The sequence below is a fragment of the Malus domestica genome, chromosome 09 (genome assembly GCF_042453785.1).
Source record: "Malus domestica chromosome 09, GDT2T_hap1".
NCBI lineage: Eukaryota > Viridiplantae > Streptophyta > Magnoliopsida > Rosales > Rosaceae > Malus > Malus domestica.
Window position 1 is genome coordinate 24,616,096 of NC_091669.1, and position 21,156 is coordinate 24,637,251.

A 21,156-nucleotide genomic window follows, 5' to 3' on the forward strand; every position below is an offset into this window, starting at 1 on the left:
CAGAGCCGATGAAAGGGCATGATATGTTTTATGTTTCGATACTTCGACATTAAACCTCATATCCTTCACGAGTGATACCTTCTCAACCTTTGGAAGTCAATATGGATTTGACGTATGATGAGGAGCCAGTGCCTATCTTGTATTAGAAAGATGATGTACTGAGAAATAAGACTATGAGTTTGGTGAAAGTTTATGGAGGAATCTTTCAGTGGAAGAAGCTACTTAGAAATCAAAGAATCGAATGAGAGAGATGTGTTTCGGGCTGTTTCATGGATATTGATGGATTGTAAAGATTGTGTAAATTTCGAGGACGAAATTTCTGTAAGGTGGGTAGATTGTGACAGCCCGTCCCTAATTTTAAGAATTTTTAAAGTTTTAATAAAGGATTTTACAAAAATGCCCTTTGAGGCACGCACATCATTCGAGGTTAATCGTTGTGTCGGGCCATCTAAGATTTGTTTTCTTGACATATCCTCGTAGTACTCGTCGTTACGGACGCGTGGGCGCAGACGGTTCGTGATTTGGAGTTATATCGAAGAAGTTATTAACGTTTGAAATTTGGAATTTTAAGGAATTATAATTTTAGTAAAATATAGAAATTCTTTTATTAAAATTTGGATGGCCCAGATTAAAGGATTTTGAAATGGATGGCTGGGATGAGAAAAATGAAAGTTTTGTGTGGGTGTGTGCGTGGGAAGAACCAGAAAACAGAAAAGAGGAAGAGAGATTGGGCAAAAACTGCCCAATCGGAGAAGAAGGAGAGAGAGCGAATCAGAGGCAGAGAGGGGAAGAAACTGACCAATCGGAACAGGGAAAGGAGGAAGGGAGAGAAGGTGAGAAGCGGAGGAAAAGAGGAAATGGGTTGGGGAGAACCCGTGGGTCGTTTCGACCCGGCGGTGCCCACGCCCAAATTCGATGGATTTCGTCCAAATTTCCGACGAATTGAGTCAAGGTACCACTCCTAATCATCATCTAGGCCTTCCCTCTTTACGTTTCACCCCAAGAATCATTGAATTTCGTTGTGATTTCGCGAAGAACACCCCTACGGGTGCCGCGACCCTTTTGTTTAAATTCTCCAAATTATGAAATGTTTTCTTTCAATTACTAACACCTTTAGCATTCCTTTAGGACCTAGAACAAAGCCCAAGAGGTAATTGAGGCGTTGGAACAAGTTTGAAAGTCGAATTGGAAACACCCAAATTCTAGGGTTCTTCACGGTTTTGGTGAAATTGAAGCACTTCCAGGCCAAATTGGCCTTGGTCTCAGGTATGAAAGTTGTTCTACTCATTGAGATCTTCAAATCTGCAAATTTTGGTAATTTTTGGAAATAGTTGAATTTTCCGGCGAGCCGGGGGCGGCCAACCGCCACCCGCGGCGGCCCGCGCGGCGGCGCGTGGCCAATGGCCCGCCAATGTCATTATTAGCTTGTGATTAAGGTTCTAGGTTCTGTTTTGATAATTGATGGACGTAAATTGAATAATTGAACCTAAGTTGGTTACGATTCGTGGTTAGATGAAAATGTGAATTGACGATCCGACCGTTGGATCGTCATCAAACTTTGATACGTTGTAATACGTAATATTTGAGGATTATAGGAACTTACGGATTGGGAATCCGATTTACGGATCTTCTGGAATTGAAGTTGTAAGTTCATAAAATAGAATGTTAACCGTCACTTAGTTTTGGAAATTGACGAAGATCCGACCGTTGGATGGTAATGAAATTTTAGGATGTTGTCCTAGAGGTATATTGTGGACCTCTGGAAGTTACGGATTTGAAATCTGAATTGCAGATCATCCGGATCGAACTACGTAGTGACGTGTCTTATATAAGTTATGTATTCTATCGGCAGAATTTCTGAGGTTGGATTTGATTGTTGTTCTAGGCGCTAATCGTCATGACGCCTTGATGTACGGTGCTAGGGAGTTGTGGGCGAACTCCAGGTGAGTGGGCAGTTTTGTTTTCGTATTACCTATATACTATTGTTTTTCCCAGAAAAAATGCTTTTATGCGAAATTATGTTTTGAAAATGCCATGCATAGAATTATTTGGAAAATGTGAATTTCATATGAGTTATATGATTGATATATGATGCATACATGTTGCATGGTGCTGTGGAGGCACATGTAAGTCAGGTGAGTTCGTTTATTCATTGAATTGTTGTTGTTGAGATGTTTGAGCTCATAATCTGCACCCTAGGTGTTAGTGCTTATATTATTCACCACACCGCACGCTCGCCTTGGATCCAAGTAGGTGGATGTCGTACAGACCATGTGAGGGTTCCGACATGCCAGTCGTACAGACCATTAGAGGGGTTCCGACTGGTGGGTGACCTTAGATATGCGCGCTGATGATATGATGAGAGAAGCACTAGAGCGTATTTTACACCTTTCATCGTATAGACTACCTTACGTAGTTCCGAGTGATGTGCAGAGTAGGGCCGTATAGGTCACTGTGGTGACTCCGGCTTAGTGAGATATTGAGCTATTGAATTAATCGTATAGGACCAACTGCAGGGTCTCCGATTGATTCCTTATTTCACCTGATTTATATTTTGATTTATGGCATGGCATGTTTTTCTTGAAAAATGTTAAAGATTTGGGATTCAAGCTTTGAGATTTCATATGGTTATATATCTATATATATATATATTTCTGAAAAGTGTTAAAGGTTTGAGATTTGAGCTTTTTGCTTATATATATGTTATATATATGCTATTTTCTGGGAAAGTATACAGGTTTTACGGTGAGGGGTTATAAATGTTTTAAATGAAAAGTCTTCGAAAAACTTTGTTTTACTGACCCACTCAATTTTGTTTTGCGCCCCTCCAGGTTCAAGTTAGCAGAGCTTTGGTGGCCACGAGGAATCCAACGGTGTTCTGACAGAATTCACAAAAGTAGGACTCACCCTCGGGTGTGTTATCTTAGTAATTGGAATTTTTTTTAAAGCTTCCGAACTGTGTAAATGGTTACGTCACTCTCACGTGACGGCCAGCACGCCCTCCTTCGGGACGGGGTGTGTCAGTGTGTGTGTGTATGTGTGTGTGTGTGTGTGTATATATATATATATATATATATATATACAGAGAGCTTAAGGGGAGGGATCCCTATTTTTTGAAAAAAATGGGGATTAGGTGTGGGGCCCACTTCACATCAAATTTCAACGATCCGAACCGTCTATTTTGTTAGTCTCGATTCATAGATTATCCTTGCAAAAATTCAATTCAATCCGAAACCATTTGCCTATTTAATTATCAATATCAAATTTCATATTTTCTTATATAACAAAGTATTCGTTCATTTCCTTGAACCCAATTAGATGTCTTAAACATTTCAAATTTAGCTAATATTTTGCAAGGATGATCTATGAATCGAGACTAACAAAATAGACGGTTCAGATCGTTGAAATTAGATGTGAAGTGGGCCCCACACCTAATCCCCATTTTTTTCAAAAAATGGGGATCCCTCCCCTTAAGCTCTCTGTATATATATATATATATATATATATATTGTGCTAAATTATACATGAATCAATTTTGTATTAAATACCAAACCGATGGTAGACATCCAATACCAACTACTTGGAAATCAACATAGCTCATAGGCCCACCCAAATTTTGAACTTCACAAAAGTATGTGGTTTTGGACTTTTGGAAGTTGGCTTCTTGGTTGTAAGATTCGTCATTAGAGATAATACAGAGATAGATAGCTCCCTCTTGTGTTGTCCTTTAATTTTGGCTTGTGGGTAAACAACCAGCCAAAGGACGCAAGCCAGTCACACTCATTCAATAATTTTTCATTGCATAATTTAGATGAATTTATCACTTGGGTTGTTTATTGGACCCCTCACAATTTAAATTCGATGCGGATTGTTGTCTCTTTTCTTTGCAATGTATTGTGTTACGTAATAAGATAAACGCATAATTGTATTGAGTTGATTCACTTTAAACCTTTATTTTTTTTTTTTTTTAAAACCTTGAGCAATTACACTAAGGACTCCTTTGAAATCGGGGTTCTCCTAGAGCCAGATCCTTTCTGCGCAACTCAAGCAGTCCTTTCCCATCTTCGAATTTTCGACAAAATGTCACACTGAAACATTTACATGTTGTGTATGTCTAAAAACATTTTGCACGCTCCCTCAAAATAATTTTTCCTATATACGCCACTGGTGATGGCAAGAGGTTGTTAAGTCTATGATGGTTAATACTGCTCATCAACTTTGCCTCCAAGAAATGTCTCTCAATATCAGATACGTTTGTTTTTTCCTTGTCTTATATGCCAATATTATATATATATATATATATATATATATATGTATTACTCAAATGAGTACATGTGATTCAAGGCTTTAGGGATTTCGCTTCCAATTTAATAAGAACTTTTGAGCTGTGTGTTGGACCCAATCTTTCAAAATCTTAAAATACAAGAGTTTCATCTTAAACTTTATACTCCCAAGAAATTCCCACGGGGCATCATCCATGCATGTGGGTTATTATACATATCAACAAGTACTCTAGATTTTAAATATAGACATATGATGAGAGAGGAATTGAATTGAATTGAATATGTTAAGTTATAGGTCTAGATTGTGAATGAAAAATGCATGGACACAATATTTTACTTAATTGTTAATTTGAATCAAGGGCCGAGCCACGGTTAGAGCATCTCAATACAAATACTCAAGCTCTATGTGTGGGTTCAAATATTAGGCAAAACATCTTCAATATTGAGACTTAAAATTCGTATATGAGTTTTGAGCCAAAGTAATACTTCTTGGAATTATAATTGCGCATCTTCGCTGTTGGGATGTGACTCAGTCTGACAGACTCATGATCTTTGGTGAAGGGAAGAATGGGGTTGATTCAAGAGTGTGATTGAATCTAAATAAAACTGTCTACATATCTTCAAAGTGTAGAATTAAATTACTAATGTAATTCTAAGAAAGAATGGCATGATGTGTGCTATATCATGAAGATTGAAAACCAATATTTCAGACATGACGTGTAATATTGAAAACCAATTAGCTAGATTTCATATGGCCACTGGTCTACTGTCTCCAAATTTATGTCTCCTTTGTGTCTCCTCTCTATCTTTTTGACATGTGTACAACTCCTTAACTTAAAATTAACACTGCTAACTTTTATCAAATTAAAAAACAAATACAATAAAAAGAAAAAACAAAGGACCTAGCAGATGTCGAAGTCCACGCAAGATAACTTCGCGCAGCCGTCACCGGCGGTAACCCCACTCGGACCACTCCTGCTCATTGCCGCCAAAGCCTCCCCTCGAATCCTCCCCCTCTCTCTCTCTTGCTCCAGGATTCAGAGATCCATCTTCCCTACTGAATATCCACAACCAAATCAAACTTCTGTCAGCATATTTTTCTAGGTCGAATCTATTGATAATTTTTCATAAGAATAATCTCAGATTGGGGAAGAATCTGGGTTTTGTTGAAAATCCCAATAGAATATCTTCTATGAAAATTCTAACAAATCTTGAAAATAATTAAAGAAATTGGGGATGGTAGGCTATGATGGTTATATATGAAAGTGAACCCACCGAGTGGGGAAAGGAAACCCCAAAAATAAAAATAATAATCAGTGGAGTGGGTTCACCGGAGAGAGAAAGAGTAAAAGAGTCTTCGTCGGCGGTGAGGAGAAGCGTCGCCGACGACGATGGGGTGGTGTGGTTCTGTGAGTGGCCCTCGGGCTAAGTTTGACTGCTGTTGGCTTTTGGTTTTCTTTAATTATCAGTTTTTATTTTTTATTTTTAATTCTTCTTTTAAAAGGTTAACACTGTTAAGTTTAGCGTTAAGTTGATGACAGATGTCAAAATTTTTAAAATGAGACACATAAGAGACACTAAATATGGAGACAGCACACCTGTGTCCATTTCATATAAGATTGAATTGTCTAAAAAATAAAACTTCAACTTTTAAGATTTTTATTGAAACAAAAATTAAATTTCTAGCAACCACGGAACACGCTATAATCCCTGCTATTTAAGATTTTTATTGAGGTTGTTCTGCCGGATAAAGCAACCACGGAACACGCTGTAATCCCTACTATTGAAGCCTTAAACAAAAAGGACATTTTTTATCGCAAGGCTTCTGTCAGTCAATACGACGTCGAATCAGACCATCGCTTAACGGGTTGGGTACCAAACCTAAAAACAAATTGTTAACGGGTGAAACGAGTGACCCGTTAGCTTAACAGGTTGAGTTTGGATGACCTGTTAAATTAACGAGTCAGGTTGAACCCGACCCAAACTCAATAAACCCGACCTGTTTACAGGTCTAGTTATGATCTAGTGTGGTGCGCCCAGCTAGATCATCTTCATCTTTACTCCTCTTGTCAAATATATGTATGCTTCTTTGGACCCAAATTTACTTTATCGGCTCATGCAATCAAGGCCATTGAGTGAGCATAACTCCCAACCATCATATGGAAAGTGAAGATAGTTTTGTTATTGTTAAAGGATAATATTATGGTTTTTATCATAATAATTATCTTTTAATATGAATTATCTTGGCATATTCTTAAGCTGAATGGATGAGATGCAATAATTTCCAAGCAAGCAATACAGTTCAAATGGACTTGGGATTCTTGTTATCGGATTGGAGCAGCATGGTACATTAAGATGAGTTTTGAATAGTCAGGATGCTTGATTTTGGGATAATGATGAAGTCACGATGTGAGGAGATAAGGAACCTAGTTAGGCTAGGCCTTTTGTCATGGTGATGGATTTGTTAGATGAGTTTAAAGGCTACTGATGAAGTTTTAATGATGAGATAAGAAGCCTAGGTGGGCTAGGCTTCTGATGAGATGTGATAAACCTAGATATGCTTTTATTTTGTTTGAAAAGTCACGAACAGTAATTTGAAGGATATGCCTTGGCCTTTGACACAGATCAATTTCAGTTCCGCGAGTTAGAGTTCCAGTTTGACTCTATAAAATTATCTGGCCATGCCGAGAAAAAAGTATGGATGCTATAAATACATAGTCGCAGGCAACATTTCAAGCCCCTCTAAATCAACACACAAATTGCCTTGCCTAAAGCTTCTCACTAACCCTGAGAATTTTATCCTTCTCCCCTTTCTTCCCGCCAACACATCTTCAATTTGGATAAATAGCACTATGAAGGCAACCAGAGACATCTTTAGTTTGGATAAACAACACTGGAGCTGTAGAATCAGCCGACCGAGGAGCACCTTCAGTTTGGATTGGCAGCACTGCTTTGAGACCGACTGGTTATTTATCCAAGTCTCGGTTAACAAGGATTTTCGAGTCCTTATTGGTAAAGGTCATCTCATTAGCCTTATCGACGAATTGAGGTGTGACCAGGTTACTAATTAGGAGTTTTTTTTTTCTTTTTCTTTGAACAAAATGGAAATAGGGAGTTGAGATTTTAGGCACCATCCTAAAATTTTGGCAACACCCCAAATTTTAATCTCCCACCTCCTCTAAATGTTTTCAATTATGACACACCCCGACCGAGATCAAGACATGCTAGCCATCACGTGAGAGTGAAGTAGCTATGTGCACAGTGCGGAAGCAATAAAGATAAGAGTTATACGAATAATTAAAAACCAAATTACTAGAGTGCACTACTAAACAGGAAGTGATAGGAGTTAGTTACAACAGTAAACACTCCTAATCAAAGCATATTAAGTCTAGGTGCAGTCCAGTAGGACAAGTGCTAGTTACACAGTACCAGGAATGTCTTACTATTATTTAGATAGGTCAGAATTGCCGACGTCCTCAAGCCACCAACAACAAGCTTACTTAAAACCTGGAGGTGCGCAAAACATAAAACATGAGTAGGCAAAGACAAATGTTTTACAAAACCATTTCATTTATCAACATATCTAACCCCTCTCTGTAAAACATGTATAATTTTTCCCAGAATCAAGATATAAGCATATACATAAATATATATGAAATCATAACAATTCAATTAAATTCAAATAATCATTTTCATATATATGCCATGCCAAGATATAATAGAATAAGCAATTCAGGTAAGAATAATTTCATAGAAATATAACATGTGAGCCAGAACCTCTATGGTAGTCTATATGGCTGAATTCATAGCTCAAAAGTCACTCTAGCTGGAGTCACTACTATGACCTATACGGCAATATATTGCACAACAGTCGGAACCAAACAAAAAGGTCTATACAACAATAATGGGTGTAATATAATCATGCTCAATACTACTCTCACATAATAGCTGGATGATAAATCGCTAGTCACCTATGAGTTGGAACCATAAATAAGGTCTGTACGACAAGACTGTGCACCTAAATTGGATCCAATATGAGCATATGGTGCAGGAGGTGATGAAGGAAATTTTGTGAAAAAACATGTTCATTTGAGCAACATTTATGGCATGCAATTAACAATTAAAGGCGGAATCATACTTGTAGGCACTCAAAAACAAAACATTACCCATGAAATTCAAAGCCTAGCAGAAGGGTGAACCAAGACTAAACTCAAGAACAAAGTGAGTGGAGACATCTTATACCTTTGTTGATTCCTCTTTGCATAAGCAAAGACTAATCACCCAAGGAGAGGGTCTTCATTCCTTGCTTCTTAGCTCCATGGATTTCTTGGATGAGGATGGTTCAAAGGATTCTCCAAGTTCCCAAAGTTGAGAACCTCTAATTTTTCCACACCAAGGAGAGACTCGAAGAAGAGATGAGTGACCTTGGAGGAGGGAAGATTGCTAGCTAATCTCCTCCAAGGGGGCCGGCCTCCTAGAGAGAAAGGGAGAGACATTTTGTTCTCATCTTTTCTCCAAAAGAAACCTAATGAAGAAAAGGCTATAAAGTCATATTTATACCTACCTTCATTGGAGTGGCTAACTTGTAATAAGTCCAAAATCGACTCCTTTATCAATATGGCCAGCCATAGGGTTTTATTGGGCTGTTTGGGCCTTTGTGAATTATTAGTCATTAAGTTGTCATACAATTTAAGTCAATGGGCTTGACGTTCGAAGCCCATTGGGCCTTGAGACCAAAAATTAACCTGAGGTCTTTAACAAACTTTATTCGTTTGATTAATTAACATATTAATTAATCCTTGCCATAAATAATTAAACCATTTAATTATCCTTACTCATCTTCGTTGTTTCTTAAATCTGTACCTTACACGATGTACGATCCATTAGGTTCCTTTTAGCGAGGCAGTGGGCGATTAGAACTCTTTCAAATCGATTGTGAATTGAAACTTACTTTCAATTCTCCCTTTAGTGATTATACACATTTAGGGCTTCCACAAACCATGAGTGACACCTAGCAGTATGTCATGGTTACCCAAGCTAATCAGAAGAGGTGGAGAACCTATTCAGTTTAGGATTACAATGCAATACGGTCTTTCTCTAATACAATACTCTTGACCACATTGTTTGGTTTGATAGTTTATTCATGTCTATAATCCAATGTGATTCTCTTACTTATATGATTACCTTGAATGTGACTTGGAACGATTTCCTAAATTTCATTCATACTCTGGCCAGAGATTCTTAATCATATCATAGAGTATTCTCCCTCAAACGGTTTAAAGGTTAGAGATCCCTTGTTGCGCATTCACTTGCCTCCATGGCTAAGTGGCTTAACCCCAACTATGTCGTGGACACCCTCTGATGGAGTGACTTTGACATAGTCAAAGATCAAGGACCTAACCACAAGAGAACTATGATGCCTCCGGTCAAAGGACTACTTTGCATTATCCCAACCATGAGTTCTCATGTGACATGAGTATGAGAACTCCTTGTTGATCATGTTCAGTGGACTAATTCTCTATTGAGCACTTACATGCTTGTCTTGGTGTCAGTCACACTAATGACTCGAGACCAGTCACTCTCCCTAAGAGAAGACATAGCACGTACTGATCTTAACGGACTGTCAATGCCCAATTGGTGATCCTATGATCAAGAACGTTTAGGATATGTATATGAAAGTGAATGGTCTCATGAATCTAACTTCTTTAGATAGCATTCTCCCAATTACATATTCCTTGGACTTATCGTTCAAGCATATAACATTTATATGAGACAGCTTCAAACAATAATCTTTGTCCTTTATATTAAACTATATTAGTTTAACATGTGAAATGTCCGTAAAGTATCATCATATGATTGGTTTTAGGGCACATTTCCAACAGGTGACATAATAAACAGGCATGTGCCATATCTATGGCTAAATCACAATCACCCTAAGTGCAGTTTTATGAGCTCAACATTATTCAATCACATATCATATCATCGATAATTCACATAACCAAACACAACTTACCTGAACTTACCTGAGCGTCCACATCACCACATTTATATGTATAAATTATCACATACCAATTCATGTATGAATTATAAACTTATATGCATGGCATTATGGCATAATATCATTTAAACACATATTTATGGGAAAAATATCAAGTATATAATATAGACTGAAAACTAAAAGCCCACTCACTAGTATATTGAAGGGTCGTAGCCCCCGAGTTGCCCTTGGATACACTCGTCCTCAGGATAAGTCTCACATATATATATGAATTAACTATAAAAGCGTTATTTTAAAGCACATATGCAAAACTAGCTAATAACTTCTCATACATAGCTCAAATTGGGTATATAAATATACCACAGTGATCTACACAACCTCAGGATCATCCACAAATTTTTAGATTAATTTTTGGACCTCTCACGCCCCAGCGAGTGCACGGCAAGACGCGCCGCCACGCACAGGGAATCTTGACGGATTCCCTAACTACTGTTAAGAATATTCCCCAAAATATTCAGTTAAAACCCAACGAAATTTGTCCAACTAACTGACGGCGTTGGAATATTCCCGTCAAAGTTGACGAAATATTCCGTCATCCCTACCATTGAATCTTCGGCGATCGTCGCCGGCGCCGGAAACTAGGTAAATCTTTGAAACACTTATTCTCATTCGTTTCTTCACCAAATCTTATGAAATTTAAATCAAAATGAAGCTAAAGACAAGTAGAAACATGATATAACAAATTAGGTCCTTGAAATTCACAAGAACATGTCTGAAATTACCTCGACTTTCCGGCCAAATTTAAAACTTGTTGATCTCCTCTTTCCGACGTCCCAAATCCTCAAACGAACTATCCCTAGCCTCCTAGGAACCTCACAAAGCTTCCTATAAGCTTCAAATTCCATAAAAACAAGCCATAAATTTTTGCATGCCGGTCCTAAGCCCGGGTAAAGGAGGAGGAGGAGGGCGTCAGGTAGTCGATAGCCGGACTCCACAGTTACGTCGAATCCTTATGAAAATGAATCCAGAACAAAATCGCGCTAAAGCTAGGGCATCACCCGTAAGTGGCGCGCTGTGTGGCCCGAGCACAGTGATAAGTGAGCAAGGGTCGCTGTATCTCCATCGGCACCCGGATGCAGTGTTAAATGAGCAAGGGGGCCATAGAAACTTCTTTTCGAACGATTCCACCCAAAGTTGTTTGGGAGCATATGTTCCTATCAACAACTTTACACAGGACACACAAAAGAAGTACTTTGATTCTATTGGATGGGGAAGGGTGAAGAAGCTAGGACAGAAGGGTAGAGTTTAAAAGAGCAGAATGCGTTTAGGAAAGTGGAATATAGGAACCTTAACGGGAAAATCTATGGAAGTAGTGGAAGTTATGGTGAGGAGAATGATAAATATTATGTGCCTACAAGAAACTAAGTGGGTTGGTCTTAAGGCAAAGGATCTAGAAAACTCAAGGTTTAAACTTTGGTATTCGGGCACAAATAGAACGAGAAACGGTGTTGGCATCATCGTGGACAAGACCTTGACACAAGATGTTGTAGATGTCAAGAGGGTAGGAGATAGAATCATGGCAATCAAGATTGTAATAGGACAAGAACTCATCAATGTTATTAGTGCGTACGCACCTCAAGTAAGGTTGGATACGAGTTCGAAGGATAAATTTTGGGAAGTCCTTGGAGACTTGGTGCAAGGAATTGCCAAGATGGAGAAGTTATTTATAGGAGGAGATTTAAATGGACACGTGGGCAGGGAGACAGGCAACTATGGAGGTTTTCATGGTGGCCATGGTTTTGGGGAGAGAAACGAGGATGGGGAAGCTATCTTGGATTTTGCAATGGCATATGATCTCTTCTTAGCCAACACCTTCTTTAAGAAGAGAGAAGAACATGTGATCACCTACAAGAGTGGGTCGTCAAAAACACAAATATATTTTTTTCTAATGAGGAAAGGGGATCGTATAACTTGTAAGGATTGCAAAGTTATACCGGGAGAGAGCTTGGCTAATCAACATCGCTTGTTGGTGATGGATGTACATATCAAAAGAGTGAGAAAAAAGAACAAGACTTGGAAGTGCCCAATGACTAGATGGTGGAATCTAAAAGGAGAAAAACAAGCCATTTTCAAAGAGAAAGTAATCACCCAGTGTGGGTGGGATAGAGAGGGGGAAGCTAGCCAAAGGTGGGATTCCATGGCTAGTTGTATCCAAAAAGTAGCAAAAGAGGTATTAGGAGAGTCCAAGGGCTTTGCTCCACACCAAAAGGAATCTTGGTGGTGGAATGAGGAGGTACAAACAAAGGTGAAGGCTAAGAAGGAATGTTGTAAAGCCTTATACAAGGACAGGACCGATGAAAATGGTGAAAGGTATAAAAGAGCGAAGCAAGAGGCGAAGAAAGCTGTGAGAGAAGCTAAGTTAGCGGCTTATGACGATATGTATAAGCGACTAGATACCAAAGAAGGAGAGTTGGATATCTATAAACTAGCTAGAGCAAGGGAAAAGAAGACAAGGGACCTAAACCAAGTGAGGTGCATCAAGGATGAGGATGGAAAGGTTCTTGCTACAGAGAACGCGGTGAAAGACAGATGGAGAGGTTATTTTCATAATCTTTTCAATGAAGGACATGAAAGGAGTACTTCTTTAGGGGAGTTGAGTAACTTAGAAGAGTGTAGAAACTACTCTTTTTATCGTCGAATCAGGAAGGAAGAAGTGGTTGTAGCTTTGAAGAAGATGAAGCATAGAAAAGCAGTGGGCCCAGACCATATACCGATCGAAGTGTGGAAAGTCTTGGGAGAGATAGATATAGCATGGATCACTGACATTTTCAATAGGATTTTGAAAACGAAGAAGATGCCAAATGAGTGGCGAAAGAGCACTTTGGTGCCTATCTACAAGAATAAGGGCGACGTACAAAATTGCATGAACTATAGGGGTATTAAGCTAATGAGTCATACAATGAAGCTCTGGGAGATAGTCATTGAGCATAGATTGAGGCAAGAGACACGGGTTTCGGACAACCAATTCGGGTTCATGCCAGGGCGCTCAACCATGGGGTAATCTATCTCTTACGAAGATTGATGGAAAGATATAGAGATGGGAAAAAGGATTTACACATGGTCTTTATAGATTTGGAAAAAGCGTATGATAGGGTCCCAAGAGACATTCTTTGGAGGATTTTAGAGAAGAAAGGAGTACAAGTAGCATATATCCAAGCTATAAAGGATATGTATGAAGGAACAAAGACTGCCGTAAGAACTTATGAAGGACAAACCGAAAGCTTCCCCATAACTGTAGGATTACATCAAGGCTCATCCTTAAGTCCTTACCTTTTTGCGTTGGTAATGGATAAGTTAACAGGACATATTCAAGATGATATTCCTTGGTGTATGCTTTTCGCAGACAATATAGTGTTGATAGATGAAACTCAGGAAGGGGTAAATGCGAAGCTTAACCTTTGGAGAGAAGTGTTTGAATCTAAAGGTCTTCGCCTAAGCCGATCAAAGACATAATATATGGAGTGCAAGTTCAGTGCAAATGGAGGCCAAATGAGTTAGGGGTGAGGATCGGAGATCAGGAAATACCAAAGAGCAATCGTTTTCACTACTTAGGATCTATCTTGTAAAAGAACGGAGAATTAGATGGAGATCTCAACCATAGAATACAAGTTGGATGGATGAAGTGAAAGAGTGCATCCGGCGTGTTGTGTGACCGCCGTATGCCATTGAAGCTCAAGGGAAAATTTTATAGGACTGCAATAAGGCCGACAATGCTGTATGGCATAGAATGTTGGGCGATGAAGCATCAACACATACACAAAATGGGTGTAGCGGAGATGAGGATGCTTCGTTGGATGTGTGGGCACACGAGAAAGGATAAGATTAGGAATGAGGATATCCGAGGTAAATTAGGAGTAGCCGAAATTGTAGGAAAGTTGAGAGAAAATCGATTATGGTGGTTTGGACATGTGCAAAGAAGGCCTACTGACGTTCCGGTTAGAAGATGCGACTACGGGACAAAGGTTCAGGGCTGAAGGGGTAGAGGAAGACCTAGGAAAACTTTGGAAGAGACTCTAAGAAAAGACTTAGAGTATTTGGATCTAACAGAGGACATGACACAGGACCGAGCACAATGGCGTTCTAAGATTCATATAGCCGACCCCACTCAATGAAGAAGGCTTTGGTGTATTTAACACAATACGTTGGAAATGAAGCAAAGCTTATTTATTGATATCTCTGATAAGTTACAAATATGTACATATACATGAGTCAAAATAAACAAACAAGAGGGAGCCTTCACAAAGGTTGCTTAGGAGAAGTCTCAGCAGTCGGTAGAGCCCTAGAAAGAGAAGGCATCAGAGGGGGATCATTCGGAGCCTCAGTACTGGACAGAACCCTAGAAGGAGGAGGCATCGGAGGTTGATCATTTGGAGCTTCATTATGCGGTACAGCCCCAGAAGACGAAGGCAATAAATGCCTTTGGAACAAACCCACAAACCGCTGATGATCAAGTAAAACCTGACCATCAGATTCCTTCATCTGGTCAAGCTTCCTCTTCATGTTTGTAGCATAGTTATGTACGAGCCGGTGCAACTGTTTATTCTCATGCTTGAGCCCTCTAATTGAAGGATGATTTTGTGAAAACATGTTTATTTAAGCAACATCTATAGCATGCTATTAACAATTAAAAGGCGGAATCATGCTTGCATGCACTTAAAAACAAAACATTACCTATGAAATTCAAAGCCTAGTAGATTGGTGAACCAAGACTCAACTCAAAACAAAGTGAGTTGAGAAATTTATACCTTTGTAGATTCCTCTTTGCATAAGCAAAGGCTAATCACCCAAGGAGAGGGCCTTCATTCCTTGCTTCTTAGATCCATGTATTTGGATGGAAGAATAGATTCTCCAAGTTCCCAAAATTGAGAACCTCTAAGTTTCTACACCAAGGATGGATTGATGAAGAAATGAGTGACCTAGAGGAAGGAGAGCTTTGTGTTCTCTCCAATTTCCTAAAAAGAAACCCTTAATGAATTTAGGCTATAAAGTCCTTTATATAGTCCCTTCAAATAAGTGACCTAAAAAACCAAAAAGCCATTCTTCTAACATGGCCGGCCACAAGGGTTTTATTGGGCTTTTGGGCCTTTGTGAATTAATAGTCATTAAGTTGTCATACAACTTAAGTCAATGGGCTTGACGTTCGAAGCCCATTGGGCCTTGAGGCCCAAAACTAACCAGTGGTCTTTTAACGAACTTATTCGTTTGATTAATTAACATATTAATTAATCCTTGCCATAAATAATTAAACCATTTCATTATTCTTACTCATCTCCATTGTTTCTTCAATCTTTACCTTACACGGTGTACGATCCATTAGGTTCCTTTTAGCGAGGTAGTGGGCGATTAGAACTCTTTCAAACCGATTGTGAATTGAAACTTACTTTCAATTCTCCCTTTAGTGATTATACACGTTTAGGGCTTCCACAAACCACGAGTGACACCTAGCAGCATATCATGGTTACCCAAGCTAATCAGAAGAGGTGGAGAACCTATTCAGTTTAGGATTACAAATGCAATACGGTCTTTCTCTAATACAATACTCTTGACCACATTGTTTGGTTTGATAGTTTATTCATGTCTACTATCCAATGTGATTCATTTACTTATATGATTACCTTGAATGTGATTTGGAACACCTTCCTAAATCTCATTCATACTCTGATAAGAGATTTTCAATCATATCATAGAGTATTCTCCCCCAAACGGTTTGAAGGTTAGAGATCCCTTGTTGCGCATTCAATTGCCTCCATGGCTAAGTGGCTTAACCCCAACGATGCCATGGACACCCGCGGATGGGGTGACTTTGACATAATCAAAGATCAAGGACTTAACCACAAGACAACTGTGATGCCTCAAGTCAAATGACTACTTTGCATTATCCCAACCATGAGTTCTCATGTGACATGAATATGAGAACTCTTCGTTGATCGTGTTCAGTGAACTCATTCTCTATTGAGCACCTATGTACTTGTCTTGATGTCACACACACCAATGACTCGAGACTAGTCACTCTCCCTGAGAGAAGACACAGCACGTACTGATCTGAACGGACTGTCAATGCCCAATTGGCAATCCTATGATCAGGAACGTTTAGGATATGTCTACGAAAGAATATAACATTTATATGAGACGGCTCAAACAATAATCTTTGCCCTTTATATTTAAACTACATTAGTTTAACTTTGTGAAATGTCCGTAAAGTATCATCATATGATTGGTTTTAGGGCACATTTCGAACACTAATCTCCTGTTTGAGACTCATCACTTCAGCCGCCAATGATTCAACTTGGCGGGTTCGAGCAAATAGGCGTTGGGCCATATTAGACACAGAACCTGCACACTGAATACTCAGAGCCAAAGAATCCTTAATAGCCAATTCATCAGACCGTTTGGAAAGTAGTCTGTTATCTTTAGGAGTGAGAAGGTTCCTGGCCACCACCGTAGCGGTCATATCATTCTTCATCACGGAATCCCCAACAGTAAGAGGACCAGTAGGGGATAAGAAGGATGGGCGCCATATGTTGTCTGGAGAAGGCGTGGCTGCCTCTTCAACAAGGTTCAAGTCAAAACGACGGTCGGAGGGGCCAGACATTTTCAAAGGTGTTGAAGAGAGAAAAGGTCGGACAAATCAAGATCTTAGAAATGCAAGAATGGAGCTTTTATTGGTGAAGATTTAAGTGTGCTTTGAAACTTAATGCCAGCCTCTATAAAAATCTGCACTCGACGGAGCTTCAGAAATCGAAGAGACGTCTGCTCAGAAATCGAAGAGGCGTTTGCTTTCTCAAAAGCTGGGCTGCTCAGAGACCACGAGGGCCGCTCTCAGAATCGAAGAGGCGTTTGCTTTCTCAAAAGCAGAGCTGTTCAAAGACCACGAAGACCGATCTCAGAAATCGAAGAGGCTTGCTTTCTCAAAAGCTGGGCTGCTCAGAGACCACGAGGGCCAATCTCAGAAATCGAAGAGGCACCTGCTTTTTTCAGGCTTGTCAGCACCTGTCACATGCACACTCAGCTTTGCTGAAATTACGGGCATCCTGTTGAAGATTTCTAGTGAAGTAGAAAGCACGTGAATCTTACTGTTCAATCATCCACTTTTCACACGCACCATCAGCTCAGGGGTACCACAGATAAGCTCCCACTACATCGTTATGACCAAGAAGGGTAAAAGAATAGCAAAGAAACAGCATTAACAAAGTTTAGACACATAAATTTTGAAGGTCTAGCTATCATATTATTACCCACAAGGGTAAAGCAACAGCACTACTGCTGAATAATTGGAAAGTCCCTATGTGTCAACCTCTGTGCTCCGTGGCAAGGTAGACTAGCAAACATGCCCTACCTTTACTCACATTCAAGAAAACACTCCAACAAGATTGCTTGCTCCAAAATCGAAGAGGCATCGTTCTCCGAATCTCGAGAGCCAGACTCCCAACATGATTAATTTCTCAAAAATCGAAGAGACACCGCTCTCCGAATCTCGAGAGCCAGACTCCCAACAGGATTGCTCTCTCAAAAATCGAAGAGGCACCGTTCTCCGAATCTCGAGAGCCAGATCCCCGACAGGATTGCTTGTTCGAAAACCGAAAAGGCACCGCTTTCTCAACTTCGAGAGCCAGATCTCCTTGGATAAAGCTTGTCTGTAATCTTCACATGCAACATCAGCTTTCCAGATACCACAGACCACTTTTTCAAAGTGCTCTGACACACGTGAAGCCGACAGCTCCCACTACCGTGCTATGACCAAGCAGGGTAAAGGAATAGCATTACTACTTGTTGTTAGGGAGACTCCTATATATGTCGACCTCCATCCTCAATGGACAGGCAGACCTGCAAAAATACTCAACCCTTCCTCATATCTGAGAAGGCATTCCCAACGAAGCCTCTCGAAATACTCAGCTTTCTTTCCCCCCGATAATACCTCTGCAAACAAGCTACACCAGAGCAAGAATATCTCATATCATCAGGGTTAAAAGCAAGAGTATCCCATATCATGTTTTTTCCCTGTCTTTTCCTTTGGCCTTATTCTTACCTGCAAGACAAGAAGAAAGAGAGCAATCAGTCAGCACTTGGAATCAAGCTTCCAGTCAGGAACTGACTGCCTAGAACCCCTTACTTGATTACTTACCTGGCATTGCTCTCGAGTACTCATCTTCAACATCTTATGCTTCCAGAGAAGATACCACATCTGCCTGAGGAACCGATAGGGAAAGTAAGAAGGATACAAGGAAGCATGTGGAGACAAGCGTAACAGAACGCGTGCCGATATATCCACTACTTTGTCAACAGCAAAAGTATCCCATATCAGCAGGGTCGAACGTACTCTAGATTTGATGGACTTGTTTTGACCCTCAAATTCTTCAGTCGGCCTTATACTCTGGAGGAAACCAGAAAACCCTCCAGCCCAGTTCAAGAATAAGCCTGTGGAAAGTTACTTCTTCAAAAGCAAAAATATCTCATATCATCTATTCTCCTTTTCTTCTCTTTATCCTTCATGCTGCCTGCAAGATAGGGAGAATGAGAACAATCAGCCGGAACTCGAAATCAAACTTCTGATCTGGGACTGATTGCTTGGAGCTCTGATTGCTTACCTTGTCTATCACCTCTTCCAGTAGATCCCCTAGCTCGGCGACTTGGGGGACTCCTACTACATGGTTTGTATCGCGCTTGACCAAGCCTGAAACTACAAGTAAGCTTCAAGTGAAATTGATACATTACCTTGTGCATCTCCACCAGTTAAACATACCACCCCTGGATGGAGGAAGAGTACTTCCAGAGAAGATGCCACATCTACCTATGAGACAGATAAGGCAAGTGAAGATGATACCACACTTCGGTACTTAGAAGTTTCATGATTACGAGATCATTCTCCCACAATATTTCCTAATGTCATTTGTACTAAATCATTCATTTGTACTCACGAAAGGAGAGCTTGAACCTATGTACTTGTGTAAACCCTTCACAATTAATGAAAACTCATCTACTCCATGGACGTAGCCAATCTGGGTGAACCACGTACATCTTATGTTTGCTTTCCTGTCTCTATCCTTGTACATACTTATCCACACTAATGACCAGAGCAATAACTTAATACTTTCTGTTGTACCAAAGTCCTCACTGATTTTGTGCATCAACAATCCTTAAGTCTTTACCCTTTTGCGTTGGTAATGGATGAGTTAACAGGACATATTCAAGATGATATTCCTTGGTGTATGCTTCTCGCAAATGATATAGTGTTGATAGATGAAACTCAGGAAGGGGTAAATGCGAAGCTTAACCTTTGGAGAGAAGTGTTGGAATCTAAAGGTCTTCGCCTAAGCCGATCAAAGACAGAATATATGGAGTGCAAGCTCAGCGCAAATGGAGGCCAAAATGAGTTAGGGGCGAGGATCGGAGATCAGGTAATACCAAAGAGCGACCGTTTTCGCTACCTAGGATCTATCTTGCAAAAGAACGGAGAATTAGATAGAGATCTCAACCATAGAATACAAGCTGGATGGATGAAGTGGAAGAGTGCATCCAGCGTGTTGTGTGACCGTCGTAGGCTACTGAAGCTTAAGGGAAAATTTTATAGGACGGCAATAAGGCCGGCGATGATGTATGGCACATAATGTTGGGCGGTGAAGCATCAACACATACACAAAATGGGTTTGGACATGTGCAAAACCGAGCGCAATGGCGTTCTAGTATTCATATAGCCGACCCCACTTAGTGGGAAAAGGCTTTGTTGTTGTTGTTGTTGTAGTACTTCATTCGGGGTTAGGGTTTTCACATTATTTCGAAGTAGTTCTTACCTATAAATGGTACATATGCGTTCGTCTGAGCTTCACGAACACAATTGTGTCATTTTCCACTTCGATCCGTCACGTTTGCAAAGGTTTTGGTTGACGTCCGTACATAGAAGAGAGAGAGAGTACAGGAATGAGAGAGATGAGGTCATGTGGATGTGTGTGTGTGGTCTAGGATTGGTCAAAAACTCAAAATATACAATTACTTAATCCTAATTGGTCCCAAACAATTAGGATTTAAGAATAGTGACCCACAAACAACACTTAAACCACATCACACAATTTAACGTCCATGGGTATTTCCGCCATTTCACATCATCAAGAATAACATAATGTACATCTCTGGGATGGGCTGTGACATCTCCCCACCTTATAAAATTTCGTCCTCGAAATTAGATACAATCACTACATCCACTAATAATCACAAAATAAGCATGGATAAATCTCTCTCATCCGATCCTCTGTCTCCTAAGTAGCTTCTTCCATTGAATGATTTCTCCATAACACCTTCACCAAACGTACGGTCTTGTTCCTTGGTTCATTATCATTCCAATCCAAAAGAGTCACTGGTTCCTCATCATAAGTCAATTCCGGATTAATTTCCAAAGGCTGAGAAGGAATCACATGTGAAGGATCTGAAACATAATGTCGAAGCATCGAAACATGAAACACATCGTGCACCTTTGACAACTCTGGAGGCAACTCAAGCCTGTAAGCAACCTCACCGACTCGTTCGGTGATCATACATGGTCCGATGTATCTAGGACTCAACTTTCCTCTCTTTCCAAATCGTACCACACCTTTCCAAGGTGATAGCTTCACAAATACCTAATCACCTTCATTATACTTCCGATTAGTGGAATGCTTGTCTGCTAAGCTCTTTTGTCGATCTTGAGCCGCTTTCAAGTTAGACTGAATTACCTGAACATTTTGAGTAGTTACATCTACAATTTCAGGGCCCACTAAAACTCTTTCACTAACCTCTGACCAACATAGAGGTGTACGACAAGATTTCCCATAAAGTGCCTTAAAT

General features: G+C 39.9%; 2 long non-coding RNA genes across 2 annotated transcripts; one reads left to right on the forward strand and one right to left on the reverse strand.

The window, feature by feature from the left end:
- Positions 1–650: 650 nt before the first annotated feature.
- On the forward strand, positions 651–3,029 carry LOC139188095 (uncharacterized). The gene is made up of 4 exons (XR_011571275.1): positions 651–952; positions 1,129–1,266; positions 1,886–1,943; positions 2,832–3,029. It is a non-coding gene; the product is annotated as an uncharacterized lncRNA (long non-coding RNA).
- Positions 3,030–4,974: 1,945 nt separating this feature from the next.
- Positions 4,975–5,748, reverse strand: LOC108171428 (uncharacterized). The gene is made up of 2 exons (XR_001787921.3): positions 5,559–5,748; positions 4,975–5,340 (listed from the first exon to the last, which is right to left on the reverse strand). It is a non-coding gene; the product is annotated as an uncharacterized lncRNA (long non-coding RNA).
- Between the last annotated feature and the right edge of the window lie 15,408 nt (positions 5,749–21,156).